This window comes from Arvicanthis niloticus, chromosome 4, assembly GCF_011762505.2.
Source record: "Arvicanthis niloticus isolate mArvNil1 chromosome 4, mArvNil1.pat.X, whole genome shotgun sequence".
In the NCBI taxonomy this organism is placed as follows: Eukaryota; Metazoa; Chordata; class Mammalia; order Rodentia; family Muridae; genus Arvicanthis; species Arvicanthis niloticus.
In genome coordinates this window covers 2,476,302-2,503,262 of record NC_047661.1, presented here as the reverse complement: position 1 = coordinate 2,503,262, position 26,961 = coordinate 2,476,302, and the positions used below count along the sequence as shown (strand labels likewise).

General features: G+C 40.0%; 1 long non-coding RNA gene across 4 annotated transcripts in view; it reads right to left on the bottom strand.

Moving 5' to 3' along the window:
* Positions 1-17,043: 17,043 nt before the first annotated feature.
* The window catches only part of LOC143441940 (uncharacterized), a 31,148-nt gene continuing 21,230 nt past the window's right edge, over positions 17,044-26,961 (bottom strand). For 3 of the 4 annotated variants that reach the window (XR_013109698.1, XR_013109702.1, XR_013109700.1), the window contains 2 exons: positions 20,736-20,857; positions 17,044-17,973 (listed from right to left, as the gene is read on the bottom strand). This is a non-coding gene — a long non-coding RNA (uncharacterized LOC143441940). Of the gene's footprint in view, positions 17,974-20,720; positions 20,858-26,961 lie in introns of all 4 variants that reach the window. The other variant, XR_013109699.1, reaches the window with a different exon arrangement.

The window sequence follows — 26,961 nt, the reverse complement described above, 5'->3', positions numbered from 1 at the left end:
GTCACTGGAGAAGACAGAATCTCAGTTAAGAAAATGCCTGCATAATATCAGGTTGTAGTTAAGCCTGTAAGGTGTGTTTTAATTATTGATGAATAGAGGAGGGCCCAGCCCCATACACCCTAGGGTGGTGTATGGTGCCACCCTAGGCCGGTAGACCTGAGTCCTATAAAAGAGAAGGCTGAGCAAGCTGGGGGGGGCGGGGTGGGGGAGAGCAAGCAAGTAAGCAGCAGCCTTCCAAACCCTCTGTACCAGCTTCTGCCTGAAGGTTCCTGCCCTATTTGAGTTACTATCCTGACTTCCTTTGCTGATCAGTGCTGTGGAAATGTAAGCCAAGCAAACCCCTTTCTCCCAAACTTTCTTATTCGCCATGATGTTTCATCACAACAAGTTGAAGTTAAGACAAGTTGAAGTTAAGACAAGTTGAAACTTGAGTTATGAGATTATTTCTGTGACAAGCCTAACCATGTTACTTTGGAACTTTGGGCAAAAAAAAGCCATTGGGTGTTCAATACTTTGTGAGCTATTCTGTGGGAGCTTGGAAAGCAAGAACGTTGAAGTCAATGCAGACAGACAATGGAGGCTTATCAAGTTTTAGAGGGAAATCTGAAGACTCTGTCAGGGCCACTTGCTATTTTAAATTTAGATTTTGTGGGTCTAGTTAGCTGGGGCTGAAGAATTAGCTGTGATTAGCAGGATACAAGAACTACTAAAATGAAGCCTTTGCTTTGCTGGGATATTTGATTCTGGTCCACAGGAGCTAAGAAATTAGTGGTAATTAAGAAGAGACCAGAACCACCGAGGTGAAAAGTTTTTGAAAGTGTTTGCTTAGAGTTCAGTACACAGAAGCTGTGCTCCAGAGGTGGCCAAGGTTGTACCACACACTGGTAGCCAAACCTGATAGAGTTACCCAGGTGGTTCTAAAGGATGAAGGGATCATGAAAAGCAACTGAGGCCTGGCATTGTGAGAGGCCATTGGTGAAGGTGCAGCTTCAGTAGAAGTTGAAGGCCCAGGGGTGATTGGACATGCAGAGAGGTCAAGGTTTGGCTCTGTGAAAAGAGCACAGGAGAGTCCACTGGTGAAAATTAATCCTAGTTTCAGGAATAGAATCCAGCATTTTGGAGATGCCAGTACCATGAGACAGAACAGCAGCAGCCCTAGGGTGGGCCAGTCAGAGATGAGAAGACAAGCTACATACGTTGCAGAGGGCAGAGCCAGGGAAGTGACCCAAACCCCTTAGAGGAGCCCAGAATATTCTTAGTGGATCTCAGATATTGGATGTTGAGTTATTTACACTTTTAAAGTTTTGTTTTTCTTTGATATGATTGTGATTGTGCCTGTTTCTTCCCTCTTAAAGTAAAAAAAGTATTGCGTTTATTTTTGATTTTACAAGAGCCTGCAGTTGAGAGACTTTAGATTTTAAAAAGAGATTGGCTAATTTAAAGAGACTGAAAATTTCATGTATTTGAATTTGCCAAGACTGGAGGACTTTTAAGGTTATTTTTACTTTTAATATGATCTCTTGGGGATGAATGAAAATGGAAAGAGTGAACAAGGACTTGGTGAAAGTCACCCTTCACTCTCAATGAGTTTCTTTCTAGAGTCTCTTGTAAATCAAGACTCAATCTTACCTTAAAGAATTAAAATTTAAACTATATAAGTAATTCTAAATTAGTTACATGGTTACCAAAATTGACATCAGAAATTATTACAGAAATTCAAACAGTGTCAACCTTTGCCTGCAGTGAATAAATAGAGCATTTTGGTGTAGATCTTTTTATTTTCATGAATTTCTAGTACATTCTATCAAAGAAGGGAGTCATTTACCTCATAAATTTGATGATCCATTTAACAATGAGAAGTTAACTTACAAGCACAACTTTTTTAGTAAACAAATTTACTGTAAAGAATCAAGTATATAGATATGTGAGTGTAATAAAATATATTGAAATTGCACTTATGCCGGGCAGTGGTGGCACACACCTTTAATCCCAGCACTTGGGAGGCAGAGGCAGGTGGATTTCTGAGTTCGAGGCCAGCCTGGTCTACAGAGTGAGTTCCAGGACAGCCAGGGCTACACAGAGAAACCCTGTCTCAAAACAAACAAACAAACAAACAAAAAAAGAAATTGCACTTATAAAAAGGTATTACTGAAAAGCACCATTTATGCAACTGTCTTGCACCTACAGAGAGTAAACTGCGTCTGAATGTAAAAGAAGAGAAATTTGCCTGCATATGATTGTATAAAATTATTTTAATATAAAGTTGAAAGCTAATAGATTAGTTTTGTGTCTGAAAAATTGACTAAATAATTTATATCAGTGGTTCTTAACCTATAGGTCTCAACCCCATTGGCAAACCTCTATCTCCAAAAGTATTCACATTATGATTCATAACAGTAGCAGAATTATTGTTATGAAGTAGCAACAAAATAATTTTATGGTTGGGGAATCACTGTAACATGAGGAACTGTCTTTAAAGGTTGCAGCATTAGGAAGGCTGAGACCACTAGTCTAGGTGTTACATACCAAACCAACATTCAGACAAGTTCTCTGAGTTCTCCATATTGTCACAATTTAATACAGTGAGAGAGCTAGGTAGCCTGAGGCTAACTAAAGAATTCCCCTTTCAATGCTGAGTTCCCAGTTGTTATCTTTCTAGCAGACGTTTAGGTGCCTAGAATCCAAAGTATTACCTCAGTAAGAGGATAATAAGACTTATGTTCTCTAACATAGGGCAAGGAGAGGACACTTAAGAGAGATCAGTTAAAAGCCAGCCATGATTGTTCCCAACAATAAGATACATAATGCACCAGTAGGATTCTGATGCTTCCTTTACTAAATTCATATATCAGTTACCATCTATCAACCCAAGAATAGCCAGATCTGACTTTGGACATATGTCCTTGGGTCACTGGAAACCGAATCATTGAAACTTTAAGAAATAGCATTCATAAAATTTACAAAAAGGAATGCTTTTGTTGTTTGGCAGGACATAATAAGAATGAAGCGATTTATGGAGTGTAGACTTTAGAGTATGCCTTTATTGTTCTCTGTATATCTTCAGCATTAATGATAATGTCTCTTTTCATCTCTGACTTTACTAAAGTCTTCTTTCTCTTTTGACTAATTTGACTAAATGTTTGCCATTCTTGCTAATCTTTTCAATGTACCAACTCTGTTTCATTGACTCTTTGCATTTACCTTCTCATATTGTTTCATTAACTTCAGTGGAAAATAAACCTTCCACTCAGCACTGCGTTCATTGTGACCCACAGATTTTAATGTATAGTGTTTTTGTTTTTATTTCCCTCTAGGGAATTTAAAATTTCCTCCTGGATTTTTTTACTAGACACAATTTTCATTTAATAGTGTGTTATTTAGCTTCTATAAGTTTGTGTGCTTTCTTTTGTTTCTATTGTTAATATCTACTTTTATTTTTTAGTGGTCATTTAGTATGTAAGATGTTATTACAGTTTCATGATGTTGTCTTAGTATGTGGTCAATTTTGGAGAAAGTTCTATGGACTACTTAGATAAAAGAGTATTTTTTATTTTTTGGTGTTTAGGTGGACATTCAGTAAATATCTGTTATATCCATTTGATTTATGATGTCATTTTGTTCCTGAGTTTCTTTATCTTTACAATTTTGTTCTGGTGAGAGTGGAGTGTTGAAGTCTGTAGAGGAGCTTTAATCCAGCAACATAGATGCTCTGGCAAGGAATCATATCCAAGGATATGGTCCAGCTGGAATGCCGACACTCCTTTAGTACATACCTTTAATATTTAGCAATGAAGGTAACATTAGTTTGTAGAAGGAAGCAGTTTGGAAGTGACATCCAGTTGAAGGGCAGACAAAGTGATGAATCAGAGAAAGATTTGACAGAATGAGTCAGAGATAGGATGTACCCAACTCTCACAAGAACAGCAGGAAAGGCTACTTAAGAGAAGTGAAAGAGAAAAAGAGTAGTATGGTGGGTGGTGGGTGTGTATGACAATTTTAACAGGTCAGTTTTACAGAGACAAGTTGTAGAGAAAACAAACTTATTGGTGAAGACAGGATGAGAGAGAGAGAATGAGAAGAAACCAGAAGATTAGAACAGATTGCCAAAGTTAGTATGAGGCCAGGCAGAGCAATTCAGTCAGCAGCCAAGAAAAGCTGGATTGAATCAGCCAGCTTGGAATATTAGATTGTATGGAGGCCTAAAGTTTCCAGGCATAGGCCTAGGCATAATTAGAACACAGAAGGAAATGCTCTTGACTCAACACAAGCCCAATGTTTGCACACCTTGGGTACAGCTCTCATCTCATCATTTCATCTGAGAAAATAAAAGCAATGTTTGCAGAAAACACCCATAATCACTGGATTGGAATCAATCTCTGATTTTAGATCTACTGGATCTTTTGTGAAACTAGGTGCTTCTATGTTTGGTGTGTAGAGGTTAAAACTGTAATATCTTCTTGATGGACTTTTCAATCAATGATTATAAAATGTCCTTTATCGCTTCTGGTTAGTTTTGGTTTGAAGTCTGTTTTGTTAGAGATTAGAATAGTTACACTGCTTGCTTGCTTCTTTGCCCCATTTACTTTGCTTACATTTTCTATCCCTTTAACCTAATGTGGTATCTGTCCTTGATGGTAAAATATGTTTCTGGAAGGAAAAAATAATATCAAACTTTTAAAAGAAAAATCCAATCTTTTAGTTTCTGTATTTCACTAGGGAACTAAGACCATTAATTTTGAGAGTTATTATTGAATAGTGCTTACTAATTTCTGTTATTTTGTTGTAGTGCTATTTTCCTAGATGTCTTTTGCTTAACAAGTATATATTACTTGTATTATCTTGGGTGTGCTTATATTCCCTTCAGACCAACATATATAATCATATATATATATATAATATATATATGATTATATATTTTAAAATATTTATATATATTATCAAATTCTTTTTTATTCATTTTTATTAGATATTTTATTTATATTTCAGATATTATCTCCTTACCTCATTTCCCCCCCATCCAGGAATTGCCTATGTTTTCCCTCCTCCTCCTGCATCTATGAGAATGTGCCCCCACCTACCCCCATTCCCATCTCCCCTCCCCCCTTTAATACCCCCACACTGGGGCATCTAGCCTTCAAGGGACCAAGTACCTCCTCTCCCACCTATGCCCAACAAGGCCATCCACTACATATACAACTGGGGCCATTGGGTTCCTCCCTATGTGCTCCCAGGCTGGTGGTTTAGACCCTGGGAGCTCTGGTTGGTTGGTATTGTTGCTCTCCTCATAAGACCACAAACCCTTTCAGCTCCTTCAGTCTTCTCTCTAACTCTTGCGTTGGAAACCCCTTGATCAGTTCAATGGTTAGCTGTGAGCATCAGCCTCTGAATATGTCAGACTCTGGTAGACCTCTACAGAGACAGTTATATCAGGCTCTTGTCAGCATGAGCTTCCTGACATCCACATCAGCATCTACCATTGGTGACTGCACATGGAATAGATACCCAGGTGGAATAGTTTCCTGATGGCCCCTCCTTCAGTTTCTGTTCCATACTTTGTCTCCATATTTGCTTTCTTGAGTATTTTGTTACTTCTTCTAAGAAGGACCAAAGCACCCACACTTGGTCTTCCTTCTTCATGAGCTTCATGTGGTCTGTGAGTTGAATCTTAGCTATTTCAAGCTTCTGGGCTAATATCTACTTATCAGTGACTGCATACCATGTGTGTTCTTTTGTGACTGGGTTAGCTCACTCAGGATGATAGTTTCTAGTTCCATCTATTTGTCTAAAAATGTCATGAATTCATTGTTTTTAATAGCTGAGTAATACTCCGTTGTGTAAATGTACCACATTTTCTGTATCCATTCCTCTATTGAAGGACATCTGGGTTCTTTCCAGCTCCTGGCTATTATAAATAAGGCTGCTATGAACAGAGTGGAGGATATGTCTTTGATACATGTTGGAGCATCTTCAGGGTATATACCCAGGAGTGGTATAGCTGGGTCCTCAGGTAATGCTATGTGTAATTTTCTGAGGAACCACCAGACTGATTTTCAGAGTGGTTGCACCATCTTGCAATCCCACCAATAATGGAGGAGTGTTCCTCTTTCCCTACATCCTCACCAGCATCTGCTGTCACCTGAGTTTTTGATCTTAGCCATTCTGACTGGTGTGAGGTGGAATCTCAGGATTGTTTTTGCATTTCCCTGATGACTAAAGATGCTGAACATTTCTTTAGGTGCTTCTTGGCCATTCATGTTTCCTCAGTTGAGAATTCTTTGTTTAGCTCTTTACCCCATTTTAAATAGGGATATTTGGTTATCTGGAGTCTAATTTCTTGAGTTCTTTGTATATAATGGATATTAGCTCTCTATTAAATGTGGGATTTGTAAAGATCTTTCCCTAATCTTTTGGTTGCTGTTTTGTCCTATTCACAGTGTCCTTTACCTTACAGAAACTTTGCAGTTTTATGAGGTCCTATTTGTCAATTCTTGATCTTAGAGCATAAGCCAATGATGCTATGTTCAAGAACTTTTCCCCTGTGTCCAAATATTCAAGGTTCTTCTCCACCTTCTTTTCTATTAGTTTCAGTGTATCTGGTTTTATGTTAAGGTCCTTTATCCACTTGGACTTGAGCTTTGAACAAAAAGATAAGAATGAATCTATTTGCATTCTTCTACATGTTGTCCTCCAGTTGACCTCAAGCTGTACTACAGAGCAATAGTGATAAAAACTGCATGGTATTGGTACAGAGACAGGCAGAAAGATAGATGGAATAGAATTAAATCTGGTTAACTCTAGTGCTACCTGCACTCACTGTCTCTGACTGGAGATTGTCTTTCCAGTTATCTTGTTTGTGTCAGAACTTCTCAGAGTCCAGATGTCTTGTGATCCTGTGATCTTGAGCTCCTGGGTGGAAGAGCTCCTGGGACTTAGGCTTCCTCTGGGATCCTAAAATTCTGCTGCTCTGAGTGCAGTGGTTCCACCAATGCTCTAAGATGGTTCAGGATATGGTGTCTTCATGGAGCAGACCAGCCAGGTGTTTGCCCTAGCCAAAAGGACCAAGGGAGGGGTGGAAGGGGAGTGGTATTCCAGAGGGACAGGGTTTGGATGGGTTATAGTTCTGGGGCTTAGGGTTGTGGGGGAGAGTTCTTACCTGTTGTTCTAGGAAGGATCAGGATAAGAAGCAGACCTACTGGGTGTCTGGCCCAGCCAAAAGGAGCAAAGGAGTGAAGGAAGGGGAGTGGTTTCTCTGAGGGGCGGGGTTTGGGTGGGTGATGGGTCCAGAGTGCCCCAGGCTCCCAGTTGAAGTCCTGGGACTTAGGGTTGGGGGGGGGGGAGAGTTCTTACCAGCAGCTCTAGGAAGGTTCAGGATAAGGTTTCAGCCAGAAGACAATATATTTTTTCTAATATCCTCTGTAGAGCTGGCTTTATGGTGTTTTTCTGAAAGCATTTACTCTTGTATGTGACTTGGTCTTTTTTGCTTGCTCTTTCCAATATCCTTTATTGATTCTGTACATTTAGTGTTTTTATGATATTAGGGGATTCTTTTCTGGTCTTGTATATTTGTTATTCTAGATGCCTATTTCATTTCAATAGCTCTATTTGTATTCCCTTGATTTTCTTCAGTTTTCTTACTGCTCTAGCTAACTTTTAAGGACTATATTGAACAGAAGTAGAAACTCTGATTTTAGTGAAAATGCTTTGAGCTTTTCTCAGTTCTGGATGAAGTGTACTATGGGCTTACTGTGTATTGCTTTTTGTGGTAGTTTGAATAAGTTTTGCCCCCATAGATTTATGTATTGGAATGCTTGGCTCATAGGGCATGGCGCTGTTAGGTGTGGCCTTTTTTGGAGTAGGTATGGCCTTGTTGAAAGAAGTATGTCACTGTGAGGGTGGACTTTGAGATTTTCTATCTTCAAGCTCTCACCAGTGTGAAATCCAGCCTCATCCTGGCTGCCTTCAGATCAAGAGGTAGTACTCTCAACTCCTCCAGTACCTTATCTGCCTGCATGCCACCATGCTTCCCACCATGATGATAATGGACTAAACCTCTGAAACTGTAAGCAGGTCCAATTAAATGTTTGCATTAATGAGTTGTCTTAGTCATGGTGTCTCTTCACAGGAATAAAACACTAAGACACTTTTATTATGTTGATACTTGCTCCTTGCATTCCTTTTGACTCCAGGACTTTTATTATGAATACTGAAACTACACACACACACACACACACACACACACACACACACACGCACGCGCACGCGCACACGTACATGCACACTATATATACTGGTAAGTAATTTTAGGTATATATTATGTAGAGCACTATCGGTATTTTCTTCTTGTGGTTTTTACCAATTTAGCTTTCAGATGGAGGTCTTTGATCTACTTGGTGCTTTCAATGATTTTTTTTCAAGTTAGTAGATGTAAGTCTACTTTCATGCTTCTGCATTTAGGCATTTAGTTTTTCTCATGCATCATTTATCAAAGATATATTTTCTCCAGTGTATGGTTTTCTTGTCATGCATGTATTCATGCATGGTCCTTCCATTTCATTCCATTTGTTTACATGTTTGTTTGTGTGTCAGTATTGAATTGTTTTTATTACTATTGTTCTGCAATACATTTTAAAGTCAGAAACCCCTTTGGGGTTTCTTGTGATCGCATATTAATTTGAGGATTTTCTATTTCTTTGAAGAATGTTGTGGATATTTTGCTTCAGGTTACATTGAAACTGTAAATTACTTTTGGTTGGAAGCTAATTTTCAAAATATCAATTCTACTAAACCATAAACAAAAGATTTCTTTCCATTTCCTAGTGTCTCATTTCATTTATTTCTTCAGAGATTTGAAAATTACATTTATTTCAATGTATTTTACTGTCTTGAATGATATGTGTCCATAGGTTTTTCTTGTGTGTTGGTGGTGGTGTATACAAAGCTCCTGATATTTGTAACTTGATTTTGTACTTTGTCATTTTGCTAAAACTGTTTTTTTCCTAGAAGTTTTGGTGTAATTTTTTTTGAATATCTCATGTATAATATCATATCATATAGAATATGATCATTTGAATTAGCTTTCTAATTGTATCCCTTTAATTTTCTTCTCTTGTCTTATTGCTTCAAGCATTGTATTGAAAAGGATTGGAGGATGGGGAATTTTTTATTTTAATGGGATTGCTTTGAGTTTCAGCTTCAAATTCTTAATTATCTTTGACATGTCATTCAGCTGGGTATTTGTATTTTCTTTGCTATAACTCTAGCATTTCTTGTTTAACTCTTGGAGGTCAACAAAATGTTTGTTCATGTCTTATTCAACTTCCTTAGATTTTTAGATAAATGTTTATTATTGTTGTTTTAAATTCTGCACTTTTTGCTTTATCTGTGTAGATATTATTAAAGAATATCTCTATAGGACAGGTGAGTTTGACAGGAGACATGCTTCTTGCTCATTTGCATTGTCCGTGTGGTTTGACCTGGACCCATGGGCTGACTTTTTTGGGTTGAATGTTTGATATAAGAATCTGTCCTGCCTTAGATTGGTCCAGTGCAGGAGCTGTGTGACTGCAGCTGGGCCAAATAACTCTGGGATAAGAGCAGCTTAATTGGGCTAGGAAAAGATGGTTTCTACCAGAATGACCTTACTGCAGTTCTGTGTTTCCCTAGCCAACAACTCCAAATTATTCCACATTTCTTCTGAAAATGAATTTCTGAAGCCTACAACTCACAAGGACAGCTTTATTACAGAAATAATCCTAATCCTTTGCACTGATTTTCTGCATCACTTTTCTTATTTTTGTGGCAAGACACCTGACTCAAGTGACTTGAAGAAGAAAGTGTTTATTCTGGTTCATGGTTTAAGGTATAGTCTATCATATCAAGGAAGGTATGGTAGTGGCCATGTTGTGTCCCTAGTCAAGAAGCAGGGAGGTATGTGCTACCATTCAGCTTGCCTTTCCTTTCTCCCTTTTAATCCCGTTCAGAATACACACCCTATGGTTTGGTGCTTCTCATAGTTAAACATCTCTGAAACACCCTCACAGACTCACCTAGAAGTTTCAAATTCAGTCAAGTTGATAGTAATATTAATCAATACAGATTGGTTTTTGAAATGTTGTTTCACTATGTCAACCAGGAGACTCTTCAACTCACAAGCTTCCTGCCGCAGCTTCTGAAGGCCTAAAACTAGATCATCAGCATACCCACCACACTGTTGGCATTTTTGTATGGAAAAAGAAGTAGGCTATCCCTCTTTACTAGGACATACATCATGATGTGTGTGTGTGTGTGTGTGTGTACATTTTTTTCAGAAAGTATTTTATTTCAACTATCTTCATGATGTGAACATTTTCTAAACCATGAAGTAGAAGAGAACCTCAAAGCTCCAAATGGCTACATCATCATTATGCTAGAATTTGTGGGAAGTACCCATCCAGAGGAGCAGTGGCGTTCATTAATGTTATAAATGTTAAGTGCTATGGTTTATTTGTTATCAAACCTATTGTCTTTAAGCTATTGCTTAATTTTTAATAATTTAAGTTTTAATTTTTTTAATATACATTGTTGTGAGGGAGTCAGATCCCCTGGAACTGACAGTTATAAGCTGCCATGTGGGTACTGCGAAATGAACCCAGTTCTTCTGGGAGAACAGCTAGTGCTCTTATCCTCTAAACCATCTCTCCAGCCCCACTATTGCTTAATTTTTATATTATTTATCTCTTGTTTGAAATCAAATGATAATACACATATAGATCAAATAAAATAACAATATTAACCATAACATAGGAGAGTTGTAAATACCTTCAAAGTATCACTAAATTAGATCTTTAAAATTTTTTTTGTGGTTACACTAACAGTGTCTGAATTAAATAAAGCAGTGGAGGAATCCACGATAGAAAGAAAAATACTACTGCTCGTTTTAGAGAGGTAGTTATCTTTACGTATAGGACTATACATATAGGACTAATCTAGGGAATCTCTTGTTTGACAAAAACTTTTAAGAACACTTTATAGCTGTAAATGACCTCTGCTTGGTTAATACAGAGGCTGCTGAGCTTCAAAGGGGGAAGTTTTGTTGTTTTTGAGCGTCCAGTCAGGGTGGCATAGGTGTCTGTGTATCCTGGGAAAATATCAGCAAACACTAAAACACACATCTCCTCTTTACTAGGTCATGTAATGATGGTGGTTTTGTTCTACCTCCTGGGATATTGCAGGAGCAGAGAATACAGGCCCAGGCAGTGTTAAGATTGTGGGCTTTAGTCTTTTCCATCATGACTGACTAATGTAGATAATGATGCTGTTCCAAGGTTACATGAGCAGCAAAGTTCCTTCATAATTTTCCACTGATCTTGTTGGGTCAATAGATATCTCATGTTCCCTGGATTGATAGTTCTTTGGGAAACACACACCCATAGGAGCAGTGGCATTTATTACACACTAGATGGTGCCAGAAAACAAGAATCAAAAATAACATTCACACACAAGTCTGTTACAGGGCTGCATAAAGAATGACCGGGAGAGTTTCATTTTCATTGTTGCTAATTCTCCTCTGATTAGCAGGTGTGATTTATATACTTTGATGCTCTGCTTCTGCAAAACAAATTCATAGGTTATTTACTATATAGAATTCTGATCAAATCATTGCATATGGTATGATTTGTCAATTAACATTTTACTAGACTCACATCTAGCCTTAGTGATGAGTAGAACACCACTTGCTATTTTATCTAAATCATTTCATCTTTCATATATTTTCTACCTCTTTGAGTGGGTTTCGCTTAAGAATTCAAAAGATGTATTTTTCTTTTTATTCAATTACTTAAAATCTTGTTATTTAGTAAGAGTTTAACCCATTCAAAGTTTATGTTTTTAAAAACTCTATTGTCATATTTTTTCTCTCATTGTAAAGTGTTCTTATTGTATTAATTTTCTTCTATTTCGTTCAGTCAAAGATGTTTGAGTTTATTTTTTATTCTAGTGACTGAAATTTATACAATATTCTTCCATAGTATACTGTAATATGCTTTATATGCTTTTGATAATAAAATTATATTTTTCACTAATATCAAGAATTAAATAGTATGCCTTAACCCGTTTAAAGTTATAGTTCATGCTTTGATGGCAGCTTTTATTAGTTTGCATGCTACTTATTAGTGTGTTTTTAAAATGTACTTTGTTTCGTTTCAAAAATAAAAATGAGGTTTAAGACAAAAGTAAATAGCAGAAGGTTATGTGTACACTGAGAATGTACATAAACTTTCCCTTAATGTGGGAAAGGAGTCTTCTCTGCTTTCTGGTTCTCAGTTATGGCTGTCTGTTGCACACACACATTCATGCTTTGTCTTTACAATTTGTTTTAAGAGAATGTGTATTACCTTCCAAGTGGTCTTTCTCCAACAGACAAGTGAATGCAGGTCATGTATCCATGGCATTTTGTACGGTGCAGACATCTTCAAATAAGCTCAAGGTATTGCTTTTTTCACTTTCTAAACAATAAACTTCAATCCTACAGAGGTTTAATAGTCGTTCCCCAGGGTCTTAAGACATAATTGTCAGGATAACAGTAGGGACGGGGACTCAGATCATGATGGCTGCCCTGCCATCTATGCAAACTCCTGGGCATAGACTCCTCGTGTGTGTAGAGCTGTCACTCATTGAGATAGTCAGTACCTTGACTCCAAAGAGGACTGCATTCATGCTGGTGAAAGCTTCTTACAAATGACTACCTTTCAAAGCTAAAGGTAATGTTTCCCTCACTGTCCAGCAGAGGGTGATGTGCATCTGTTGCTGGCATTTTTCATAAAGCAGTGAACAACACCAGAACGTGCCGTAAGAATTTCAGCATCAGAAGCCAGACCGATTCTTAAAAGCACAAGAAAATAAAGGATATTCTTCCTCCCCAACACTCCCCTCCCAGGCTATCCTAGAACATCCAATTCTCATGTCTCTGCCCCCTGAGTGCTGGAATTGCAGGCATGCCCCTGTAATTTTCATATCAAGGACTAAAATATTAATGTACTTATAAACCGAGAAGTCAAAATTTTAAATAGTTTACCTCTAATTCTTTCAACAGTAAAGAACAACAACAAAAACCTTTGGAATTGTCTTTATTACTCCACCCCAAAACCATCCTGATTTCACCCTAGTTTAAAACAATCAACTTAAACATGTAGTTTGGCACAGAGGACACCTCACTCCTTAGTTTCCCATGTCAGTTTTATCTGCAATATTGACTCTGACTCCACAAAAGATCTCTATAGAAGAGGGGACTATGTCTAAAAGGTCTGCAATCTATGGCAAATGTGGAGGGCTACTATAGATTCTGAAAAGTCTAAATAGTTGCTTGAACTTTAAGCATTTGGCACATTGGCAAATACAGTTGAGTAGCACAGTTGTTCATTGTGTTTTAACCTTGATTAAGTTGGTTTATAAAATGCCATTTTCTGGACTTTAGTATTTTTCTTTCTTTCTTTTCATTAATATAAGTCATGCAAAACATTAGAGGATGTGGATTTTCCTTCATGATCAGGTTCAAGTGGCCAGCTTGTTCCATAGATCTTAAGGAAAGGAATGTAGTTTGTCTGACCACTAGCCTCCTGGTGGATGATGATGCTTCTCCTGCCAGCCACATTCCTGAGCCAAAGTAAGAAGCCTCCTTAGTAAGACCCCTAGTCTAGTTTTAGGCTGAGTCCCATTTGCACCTGATATGAAGTGACCAGGTGAATAAAAAGGAAGACAAGATGGGGTGCTATACCAGGAACATGCACTGGAAGGACCCCAGTTCTCCAGGAGGAGTCCAGAGGAAGTACTACCCAGAGCTGAGATCACATCAGAAACTCTTGAGTCATGCTCCCCGTTTGCTTTCTTCTTGTCCCAAAGTTTGCTCTGAAGTTTCAGGTGTGAAAAAGAATAGTGGACATTTACAGACTGGCAGCCACCTCTCTGGAGATGCAGGAAATCTAGACATTCTGAGGCAGCCACCAGCCTTTCACCAGCTCAAGTTCTGAATGTTGTTGGTCACATGTGATGTGCACATTTATATTTAAATAAAAAATGGAATATAACTCAAGATTCAGTTCTTCAGCCCCACTGGCTGATTTTAAATGATCAGTGTGTCTTCTGCATCAGAGGACAGAGACAACAGATGAGTTTATCTGTCACAGAAAGGTGTCTGGAGTTGTTGTTATAGACTTTACTTGCCAGTGGCTCCATGTTTCCTAAACAGTTTATTTTTGAAAATTCAGAGATTATCCAAAGAGCAGGGACCACATCTTGTACCTGGTGTTTATTTATGTGCAGGTTTGTTCAAAGAGAAGCCATTGAAAGAGCACCAAACCTCTATCACAAAATAGTAAAAATGATGTGATTATACTAATATCTCAAAATAAAAGGAAAATACTCATAAAAAGAAAAAAAGAGATACCAGAATTTTTCAGAAAGGAAACTTTCAAAATTATAGTGCTAATTCCTACAGGATTTAAAAAAAAATTACCACATACAAAAAACCATTTAATGAGTACTTTCTTTTTTTATCATATTTTAATTAATGAAGTTATGAATACAGTTCCCTAGTGAATAAAAAGATGACTGGTCTTCACCATCAGTCTGATTTTTCACAGGCTGCACCCTTGTGTCATATTCAAGCCTGAGTTTTGTAATAAACACAACAACTCTTTGTCTTACATTTAATAACGATAAAATAAAATGGTGAAAACAACTAGGAATTAAATAGCTGTCAGTAATATTTCATTATTATAGCCCTAAAAACAAGTTCACTGTGGACAAGAACAATCTGTGAGACAGAGAGATAAGTTGCATACATTTCTTTCTAACCGGTGTCTTGGGGTATTGTATTTATTGCTTGCTTTGCTTTCGTGCTCTCTCAATCGTTCCTCCACCTCTACTACCTCTTGTGTTGTCTTCCAGCTGAGATTCTGTGCAGAGCTGTGCAAGTCATGTCTGAAGATGGACATGTTGTTGTTCTGCTTGAAAATCTAGAAAAGAAGTTGTCTCCCCAAGACTGAGTGCTGGCAATAACCAGGAACACTCATTACTCACAGTAGATGTGAGAGGATGGTGGGATCTGAAACATTACAGTTCCGATGTTCAGAAACCTGATTTCTTCATTTAAGATACTTTATCTTCAGACATACCTGTTAAAGACTTAGAGTTACTGTGGGTCTTAGTTAGTGTTTCTATTGCTGCAATGAAACAGCATGACCAAAAAGCAAGTTGGAGAGGAAAGGATTTATTTGGCTCACACTTTGACATCATAGTTTATCACTGAAGGAAGCTAGAGTAGGAACTCAAAGGGGACAAACTCAAACAGGAGCTGATGCACAGAACATGGAAGTGAGATGAATAATTGGCTTGTTCCTCGTGGCATGCTCATCCTGCTTTCTTATAGAAATCAGGACCACCAGCCCAGGGATAGCCCCACATACAATAACCTGGGTCCTCCTCCATCAATCAAGAATTAAAAAAATGTTCTGCTGGCTTGTGTACAGCCGGATCTTATGGAAGCATTTTCTTAAATGAGGGTCCTGCCCCTCAGATGACTTTAGCTTGTGTCAAGTTGACATAAAACTAGTCAGGACACCATCTTTTACCTATATTGATTCTTACAGCCAAACTGCAATGTAGCTCATATGATAATTATAATTAATTTGAATCACGTAGAAGTAATATTATACCATATGAAAGGATAGCTTAATCTAGAAGCCTTCAACTGTAAAATAAGCAGCAGGATTTTCCAAAGAGACAGACTATTTTCTATGCAAAAGAAAATAAAATGCATGAAATCATCCTGAAGAAATGTAATGGAACTGTTTGACTTTTGTTGTTGTTGTTGGTATTGTTGGTGTTGTGCCATTCTGGAGTCTGTTCTGACAGCACCATTCAGCTAGAATTAAGCTCTACATCATGTGGAGAGGCTGAGGCAGTGGCTGCATTTCACCACCTTTGTGTTGTTCTTTGTCCTCTCTATATGCACAGGCTTCATTATAGCTGTTGATTAGCCTTCGAATTCATCGACCATATTCTCTATTCTTTCAAGCTGTTCTCTGTCCCTTTAAACAAAACCAGAAATTGGGGGGGGGGATGTGTTCTGCACCCCTTCCGAGTCCCATCGCCCGCAAGAGAGACACGGGAGGCAGTGTTCAGGTAGTTACTACAGCGAGGCTTTATTCTTGTATCAGCTGAAGCAGAAGACACCAAGCCTGGAAAAGGCACTGCTTATATGCACCCTAGAGTGGTGTGTTCACTTCTGATTGGCTGTTCACTCATCACCCCATATTACGCCCTGGGATGGGCAGTGACTTTGGCTAGCTTTCGCCTCTTGCACCTGCGCAGTTAGTTGTTTACTTATAGGAACACCGGATGGCAGCACCATCTTGTAATGGCGAATGTTGTCACCGCTCACTGCAGCTCCCTACATCTCCCCCTTTCTATTTTATTAAGATGGAACAGCCTTTTGCCTATCAAGCGCGGCACCAACTCAGTGCAAAATGAGATATTGTAATGGGTTTCTTCTCTCGTTGTCGTGCAATGAGTAATACTTCCCATACCCATCTCGATGCCTTTTGACGTGGAAAGGGAGCCTCCACCCTGGGGCGCCACCAGGGGAGGAGGTTTCTTGGCATCAAACCTTTGTGCAATCAGGCATACTTTCAGGAAATATATCTACACTCGTGGAACATTCCCTGTCGAGTACCCACTCGCAAACACCTCTAAATATTCAGGTACCACAGTTATTCAGGCAAGGGCTGGCTAGACTTAGACCTCTCATCGACCCAGTGCAATGGGCTGAACCCTTGGGGTGCATCAACTGAGGGTCTCAGTCATCAGTTACTTTCTTAGATAGCCAAATTTCAGGGGAAGATCCTTGTTCCAAGGCTACGAGTGCTTTGGCGATAGCGACCTTATCACGTTTTTGTTGGGCTCTGAGCTTGCAGACCAACCATAACATGAACACAAATCCACAACATAGGGCTGCACCAAACATGCCTATCCCCACCCTTTCCTTAAAGAAAGAAAAGGCGGAAGAAATTCAAGAAGAAAGTCCTTTAATGATGGAGGGATCCAGGCGGGTGGAGTTGACAAGAATAATTTCTCTGCGAAGTTGTTCAAGAAGATTACCAAAATTTTCAGACCAATTTCCTGAAAGATATAAGGACAATTTACATGAGAGATTGGCTGCTTTTGTAAAGTTTTCGTATTGAATGTTGGTAATACACAAAGCTCCGAATTTCCTTTCACAGCCAATTTATGTCAACTGAAATAAGATATCCAGTCTTTCCTCAACCAAATCTAATCTCTGATTGAGTATCATAATACCTCCTTTCAATTCTGCTGTGGAGGAAGAGTGGGTAGCCATTGCCTGGCTAACTCTTTCTGCCAAATATTGACGAATTCAGTGGTTTGTACTTGGTGAAACATGGCAATAGCTCCAATGGTAGCACCGTCTGCTCCGAGCATAATAACTGTGACAATGGCTGCCATTATATCAAAATCTCTCTTCTGTCGAAATAAAGTCAAGGTCCCAGATGTCTGAACAGGGATAGGGATCCATTGTGGTATTCTGGCTATTAGGGCCTGCTTATAGACAAGAGCAGACCAGCACTGGGACATAAAGCAAGTTACATTGGTACAAGTATTAAAGGAGTGGTTGGATAAGATGAAAAGAAATGGAGGATACACACAAACTGCAGTGAGGCATTAATTTGCTTGGTATAGTTAAAGGTATAGGAGAAATTCTTTGACAGCAGAAGCGGCACCTTTTAAGAAGGCAAGGGCATAGGTTTTGGAAAAGCAGATAGGATAGCCCATCTAAATTCACTATATATACTAGGAACCCAAGCTTGGAGAATCCATGTAGCGATCAAAAGCATTTGTAGGGGAACCCGCTGAGGAATCATCATCCACAACTGTGAGGCATCGTGTCAGGCGTTCCGGCAACCAAAACGGGTTGTCTTCTTCCTGTGGAAAAACACAACCCACTCCCCTGGATCTTATTAAAATAGGATCCAGGCCTTTCCATTGACCAGTCAAAACATCTTTCCATTTTATCATTTCTTTTGGCCTAGTTGGTTCCAGGCAATGGTGATCAGCCACCGTGTTGCCCTGACTGTCCAAATTCAAAAAATTAAGAGTAAAAAGTGCCAGAGAGACAATAACCCGTGGCACCGTGGGCAGAGCTTCCTCAACTTCTCCTTTTTGTTTTATCAAATAAGTTTTAAGGGTACGATGAGCACACTCAATGATGCCCTGTCCCTGAGGGTTGTAAGGAAGACCCATCAGGTGTGTCACCTCCATTTGGCGACAAAATTGTCCAAACTTTTGAGAAGTGTGGGCTGGTCCATTGTCAGTTTTAAGGATTTTAGGCTTTCCCCAGGCACTCCAAGCCTCGAGACAATGTTGAATAACATGGGCCACCTTTTCTCCGGTCAATGGAGAGGCGAACATAACTCCAGAACAGGTATCAATGGAGACATGCAAATATTGTAATTTGCCAAAGGATGGGATGTGGGTAACATCCATTTGCCAGATCTGTAATGGCCTAATTCCCCGAGGGTTAATTCCTGTATGGGGAACAGGTAGGAATTGACAGCAGTTTTGGCATTGAGTCACGATATCTCTAGCCTCCTTTCTAGTGATGTTAAATCGACATCATAACATCTCAGCTGTCACATGAAACCTTTTATGAAAGGCTTTAGCCAAATCCATTTTTGGGGAAAGGGCAATTGCAATCAACTTTGTGGCTCGATCTGCCAGGTCATTTCCACGGGACATAGGTCCCGGTAAGCCTGAGTGAGCCCTAATATGAGTTATAAAGACAGGGAATCTTCGCTTAGCCAGGGTAAGCTGAATCTTTTGAAAAACTTCTACAAGTCTGCTAGATGTCTTAATTAACCTAGCAACTTCTAATGCTTTATTGCACTAACCACATAGAAGGAATCTGAAACAATATTTAAGGGACCTGGAAAGATTTCCAAAACCTCTGACACCACTAGGCATTCCACAATTTGAGGTGAGGTTTCATGGTATTGTTTGGATGTAACCTTATCATTAACCACATAGGCACCCACTCCTGTTTTTGACCCATCCGTATAAACTACCATTTCATCTGGGAGTGGCTCCTGAGACACAATATATGGAAATATGATAGCTTGAGTTAAGGCAAATTGTAAGATGGGATGCTGAGGATAATGATTATCTATTTGACCATTGAAGGAAGTAACCAGCACTGCCCAAACATCAGAGGTTGCTATTAATATTTGGACTTGATGGGCAGTATAAGGCACTATCAAAACCTTAGGCTCCCTTCCAAAATGGGTTTTCCACGATTCTGACCTTTAAGGAGGACTGCAACCATTTCTAAGTTTGATGCTGCAAGTCTGGCATTAGTAAGGGGACCTCCCAAGCCGCGACAGGCTCTCAACCAGTCTTGTAACCCTCTGTTCCTACGAGGGGCAATGACTGTGCGGCATTCCGCTGTAGCATTTTCAAAGACCATTTGTTCTATCAATGGCATCACCTGTTCTGGGTCACCAAAAATCCTACCCACTGCCTCCGTCATTCGGGCCACAAAATCAGAAAAAGACTCATTAGATGTCTGAATTATCTTGGACAAATAAAGGTTACTGCCTTCCTTCCTAGGGAGAGACTTCCATGCCTTTATTGCAGCTGATACTATCTGTGTGTAGACCTGCCAGGGATGAGTAGTCTGGTCGTTCGCATGTTCGCCAACTCCAGCCAGCATGTCAAAAGTCCATAATTGTTGACCCTCAATGCTTGCCTTAGCTCTGGCTTGTGCTTGTAACTGCTCATGCCAGAGCGATTTCCATTCCAAATATTGGCCCATATTGTTAAGTACCGCCTTCACTGTGTCCTGCCAGTCTCCTGGTGTCATAGCAGTTGCACTTAATCTCTCCACTTGGGATATGGTAAAATTAACCCCAATTCCATATGCACGTACTGCCTCAGCTAATTCTTTGACCTGCCTATACTCTACTGGGGCATGAACATGGGCTCCCTCTGCCCCTTCAAAGACCGGAAATGCCAGCTGTAGCTGTCTCCAATCTCCTGGGCTGAGAAATGAATTAGAGATGCTGCCCGGGGCAAAGGCCGGAGGCAAGGGCGGGGCCGAAGGACTCAAGGTCTTTCTTAGTCTTATCTCAGGACGGTTATTTTTTGGTCCATATCTGTTTTGTTCATAGGCGACTGCCTCTTCCTCTAGGCTTTCTTCCTCTCCTTGCGTTAGATCTTCTTCAGAGCTGCTAAGGTCTATGGTGGCAAGCTCCTTAATGGGGTAAAGGGAGTCCTTTTGACCTCCACTCTCTCTTCACCAGCTGGTGAAGGGTCCTTATTCTTAACAGGCCCTGAAGTGGCCTCTGTTTCTTTTGAGTACTCTCCCTTTTTACCAGACTTCTGGGTCTGCTTCTTTTGTCCAGGCCTTCTTGCCTGCTTCCCTTTCCCAGGCTCCTTGGCCTTATCTTTTTCCCCAGGCTCCTTGGCCTGATGCCGGCTAACACGCTCTGTTTCTGATACACTGGAGTGGACCTCTTCTAAAACCTCTTGACTTGCATTAATAGCTGTGCTGCAAGCTGGATCTTCACAACACAAATAAGCTAAAAACGAAAGCAACACAAGCAAGAGACCAACTAGTGCAGCGGCGGCAATGGGTGAAAATCCGCTCGCAACCAAGGCTTCCACCCCAAACATACCTCTCAGAGACGTACCTCGATCCTGTAGTCTTTTAACCCGCCCCAAGTCTCGGGGGTGGGGGGGGGTGTCTCTGTGCTGCCTTGAAGTTCCCGGGTTTCGGCACCAGATGTTCCGCACCCCTTCCGAGTCCCCTCGCCTGCAAGAGAGACAGGTGAGGCAGTGATCGGGTAGTTACTACAGCAGGCTTTATTCTTGTATCAGCTGAAGCAGAAGACCCCAAGCCCGGAAAAGGCACTGCTTATATGCACCCTAGAGTGGTGTGTTCACTTCTGATTGGCTGCTTACTCATCACCCCATATTACGCCCCGGGATGGACAGTGACTTGGTGTGCTTTCGCCTCTTGCACCTGCGCAGTTAGTTGTTTACTTGTATGAGCACCGGATGGCAACGCCATCTTGTAATGGCGAATGTTGTCACCGTTCACCGCGGTTCCCTACAGGGATGGAACTTTTGAATTTAAAACTTTTATCTATAATTGGTTCAAAATTTAAAATGCAATCCATCATTTTTCTACAGTCTTTCATTTACCCGTATGTATGTGTCCTTTAATACAGCAGAACAGGTACAACTTAACAAAATGCTGCTCTGAAGCCCAGCCCGCACTCGTGCTCGCTGATGACACGCACATGTCTCTCCTACTTTTTGTAAATGAACTACTGGGAAAATAAAAGCCAGAGCCAGGGTGCCAGGTTAAGGGGAGTGTGTGTGTGTGTGTGTGTGTGTGTGTGTGTCTGTGTGCGTTGTATGTGTATCTCTGTGACTGAGTAGCTTGTTCACATACCACACAACTAAAAACTGTTCAAAAGAATCTGCTTACATTAAGTTTAAAAGTACTCTTGACAGTGAATGAAATCTGCTTTCTAACTTATTATAAGTTCATAAAATATATTCAACATTGAATATGTAAAATCCAGCGTGAAGCTCCATGGCTTCAGGATTTTGAAGTTAACTTAGATGTATAGATTTTTGGTTCTGGTTAATTTTGTGTGAGTATGTTTGTTTTGCATTTTTTAAATAATAAAGTTTATAAAATTTTATCACAAAATATGCTTTTAGTCTTCATTTGGTACCAAAAAAGAACTTTTTAAGACTTTGCCCAAAGTTAATATTTTTAAATGTGCTTTGTTCATGCTCTTAACATCTGTATCTTCAGTTGACCACCAGAAGTATAAACTTAAGTCAGTTTATCTTACTTAGGCAGGGGCACATTTCAGCTGAATGTTGTCATGTCAGCGTCTTCTTACTTGAATGACTATAAGAAATAAGAGTGGTCTGGGAATATGAATTTGTCTCAGTGTCAGTGACAGTGTAATTGCTGCTGCACACATAGAATCCTGTGATTGATCCTCAGCATCTCACCACCACAACACACACACACACAGAGAGAGAGAGAGACAGAGAGAGAGACACAGAGAGAGAGAGAGAGAGAGAGAGAGAGAGAGAGAGAGAGAGAGCGATTGAGCAGGGATTGAGGAACTCTGTTGTTAGAAACACAACCTCTCACCACCAGGGAAGAGGAAGTCAGAAAAAGGAAATGACTCACAGTCAATGAATGAATGACAGCAGTTACTTTGGAAAGAGCCCTTGCCTTGGGGCCTCTCCTGAGCACACTTCATAGACCATCCTATTATCTCATATAGAACCAATATGTTAGAGAGTGTACTGACTGGTTTTGTGTCAACTTGACACAAGCTGGAATTATCACAGAAAAAGGAGCTTTAGTTGATGAAATGCCTCCATGAGACCCAGCTGTAAGTCATTTTCTCAATTAGTGATCAAGGGCGAAGGGCCCATTGTGGGTGGTGCCATCCCTGGGCTGGTCATCTTTTGGGTTCTATAAGAAAGCAAGCTGAGCAAGCCAGGGGAAGCAAGCCAGTAAGTAACATCCCTCTGACCCATGTCTCTAGCTGTATTTGTAGAGGAGGATGGACTTGGGCTTGTTGGGCATCAGTGGGAGAGGAAGGCCTTGGTCCCTTGAAGGCTGGATGCCCCAGTGAGGGGAAATTTGAGGAAGGGGAGATGGGAGTGGGTGGGTGGGTAGGGGCAGACCCTCATAGAAATAGAAGGAGGGAGGATGGGTTAAGGGGGTTCTGCGGGTAGGGAATGGGGAAAGGGAAAAGGGGATAACATCTGAAATGTAGATAAATAAAGTACCCAATAATAAAAGAAAAGAAAAACAAACAAACAAATAATGGAACTGGCCATGGCAGTAGGACATTTGAGATTCTTTAGCAGCAATGTAACATTACTCATATTACGGGGATTCCTTATAATTGTCAAGAACAAGAGACTGTGGACTGGGCTTATGGAACTTTAAAACAATATCTTCATAAAATAAAAAAGGGGGAGATATACCCTTGTACACCACAAATTTATTTAAATCATATTCTTTTTAATTTTTATTTTAGAGTTTTTTTTTTTTTTTTAAATTTGGATACCAAGGAACTTTCTGCTGAGTGTCTATGGTGCTCTACAACTAGGCATACTTATGCATAGGTGAAAGGGAAGGATCTACTTACTGGCATAAGGTATGATCCCGATCAGGTATTAAATATGGGGAAGAGGGCATGTTTGTGCTTTTCTGCAGGATGTTGAAGGAGCATAGTGGCCCTCAGAGTGATGGGTGAGACATGACGATGCCAGGACAAAGAATGATGCTGACCTGTGAGCTTGTTGAGTGCCCTGACAATGGTGACTGGGAAGCTGTATTGAACATAAGTCTCACCATTGCTTATCTATACTCCTCATGAGACAAGCTGCCATGCCTCAAGTTCTTAGACCTTGTGGAACAGAGAATCAAAAAGAGAAGTTATAGTGCCTCTTGTATTGTTGTTAAATGTGACAAGTTATTCAGACTCAATTATGGACTGGTCTAGAAATCAATCCAATATTGGAAATAACAGTCCTCACTTGGAAGTCTGGTTCTGGACATTTTCAGAGACATATATGGAAATTAGCTGCAGTTCTCTATGATGTTATGTTAAGCAAAAGATAAAGTTGGGGCAGGATCTGGATTTCAAACAGATGTTGGCACATGTGTTAAGGCTTTTTTAATTGTTAAGTTAAAATACTTTTGTTTCTTCTACAGTATTTAATGTAAGTTGCATTGATTGTACACCTTCTAATTGTGTTTGTGTTTTGAAATCCAGCATGTCAGTTATGGAGGTCTATCAACCAGATTTTGTTCTAGTGTCTTGAGTATCACAGAACCTTGGTATTCTAAAAATGGCTTGCAAGTACTGGATGAAATTATTCAGGCTTTAAGCAGAAGTAAGAGGGTAGTGGGCTTGATTATTGTTGGTATAACAGCTTTAATTACATTAATTACTAGTACCTCTGCTTCTGCAATTGCTGTGACACAAGAAGTTAAGACAGCTACTTTTGTTAATCATTTAACAAAAAAGTTACTAATGTGTTGAATGTACCAGACAATTTAGATAGGCATTTGGAAGAATGGATTGATGGTCTTTATCCTATTCAAATTATTGGAAGGAGGTTCAGAATTTAAGGGTAAGAAGCCACCTTGAGTGTCATGCCAAATACCATTGGATTCATGTTAGTTCTACAATTTACAGTGTTAGTCATTATAATTAGGAACAAACACAAATCGGGATAGTCAATTCTACAACCAGTGCCCTGACCTAGTGGCCTTCCCCACCTGCATGAAAATGACCTCTAGATTTAGGCCAGGGCTCTCTCTATTTACACCCCACTGTATAGGGGCTTCCCATGCCCTATATTCAACATTTCCACTCAGCCAGATCTACACCTACACCTTAGACCACAAATATATCCTGCATTCCAGTTTGTCTGTTTAACTTTACTCTACTCAAGCAATTCACAAATGCTCTGCCTGCTCCACTCACACATCCTCTTTTTATTCCCAACCTGCTCTGCCCATATCAGAAATAGAAATCACAACAGTAATTCACAGATGTCATCACAAAAAAGTAAACAATATACAGGATCAAGCCAGTATTTTCTCTTTAAAAACTACCAGTTCTGTAAAAATGCTTGCCAATGAGAACTACCTAGATGAATTCTAGGAAACAGAATTTAAAAGAACAATTAACATTTCATCAACAAAATTAACACATTTAAAGAAGACATATAAAACCAACTCAATGGAATTAACAAGAAAAAGCTAAGGGTGAGTACATGTCCGGGTGATGCCCAAGAAAACACAAATATAAAACTGATGGAAATAATGAAGAAAATCCAAGACTTAAGAAATTCAATCAGAGATGGAAACATTTACAAGGGCTCAAACTGAAGTGAAGATAGAATTGAAAAGTCCAATAACTCAACTAGAAAACTTAAAGGCATGCCTTACAAGTTGATGAATCAAGCAGAAGATAAAATGAAAATCTAGACCAAATAAACAAGGAATATAAAAAGTTAAAAACAAAACAAACAGACAAAAAACAGGAAAGGAACATAAAGGAAAAGTGGGACACAATAAAATAGAAAAACCATAAAATAGTTTAATTTCAGACCCTAGGATAATGAGCTGAGGTACACACTTCCTACCTAGCATACCCTGACCCTAACCCTAAACTTTTCCAGCCCAAGAGTGGGGCTGCCCTTCCCCAAGGGGCTCTTTCCTGTATAATCCAGACACTTTGCTCTTTGTCTTTTCTTCTCTCCCTCTCTCTGTGTATATGTGCTCTCTCTCGCTCTCTCTCTCTCCTCTGTCTCTCTCTCTCTCTCTGTCTCTCTCTGTCTCTCTCTGTCTCTGTCTCTCTCTCTCTCTCTCTCTCTCTCTCTCTCTCTCTCTCTCTCTCTCTCTCTCTGCTGAGCCAAGTGACTAGCACTGGCCCGTGACTTCCTCAGAAGCCTAGCAGCTGGCTATCGACTCAGCCACACACACACAGAAGCCCCCCCCCATTCCTTCCCACCACCTGACTCTCCCAAAAGATGCAGCCTGAGCTAAAGGCCCACAAATCCTCATTCCAATAGCACTCCCTACGTGTGAACCCCCATCCTGGGAATGAAGGTATCAGCTTGAGAACAGGTAAACAAATGCAGCCTTCAGTCTCCATGCCACCAAAATTGGCACCCTCTCCGATGGATGGCCAAACACTCCCCAACACAAGTGGCTTATGGCCTTGAGAAAAGCAAAAACCATACATTCTTAGAGAGAAATCATGCCAATTAAGCGTTCCCAGGCAACAGCTGTGAACAGTTTGTAAAAACATTATAGCTTCCCTCATCTGCCGCTTCCCCCTCCCATGTAATCTGCTTGTATATATTCTCTACATCCCTAGATACGGGGCTGGAACTTTGCTCTGTGCAATTTTCGGTCCAAACCTGGGTTTGAAATAAAAGGCTCTTATGTTTCTCTACAGCAGATATGGCAATTCTTTGAGATCTCTTAGAGACTTCAAGACCTAGACATAACCTCTCTCTCTCTCTCTCTCTCTCTCTCTCTCTCTCTCTCTCTCTCTCTCTCTCTCTCTCTCTCTGTGTGTGTGTGTATGTGTGTCTGTCTCTCTCATCCCTCTCCTCTCTTTTCCCATGGTGACTTCCCTGACCTCCTTTCTCGGGACCAGTGAACTTGCCTACCTGAGAGTGAAGACCCCCAAAGTTGGGAGACCCCCACTCAAGTCTTGGGAAGTCTCGGCCACCCATAAACTCTCTCAAGACATCGTACCTGGATGCAACCAGCAGAGGCTTTATTGGGGAAGTTGGCTGGCGGTCAAACCACAAGCTCTCTCAAGAGCAGAGTTTGGCCTAGAGTGGTGGGCTAAGGGTCTTTTAAAGAGGAAAACCACAAACCAGGGGAGTGAGGAGGGGGTGAGGGGTTGCCAAGGATACATAACATAAGAATAGTGAAACATTCCAGAGAAACCCACCCTGAATGGTTTATAGTCATGAAAATTACTCAGTATACTCATTCTTCTCAAAAATGTGGTTTTACCATGTCACTGTGCCCTACCCTGGCATTTACCAACTATTTATTAACTATTTCTCACTTGTTCAAGCCATAGAGCCACAGCCTGGTCATTGGTCATTGTGTTTCGCCACCTGAATGACTTTCATTCTTTACAGCCAGTTCCTGAAATTGGCCTGGCTTGTTTCAGAGAAAATTTTCCATGTCCCTAAAAGAACTTTAAAAGCATCTATCTATCTATGTATATTCTATAAAAATGATTTTTATAATTTTTCATTCTTCAAGAGAAGCTTCTTAATAAACCTTCATATACATATATAAAATCTGGCTTGAACTGGCTCATTTTA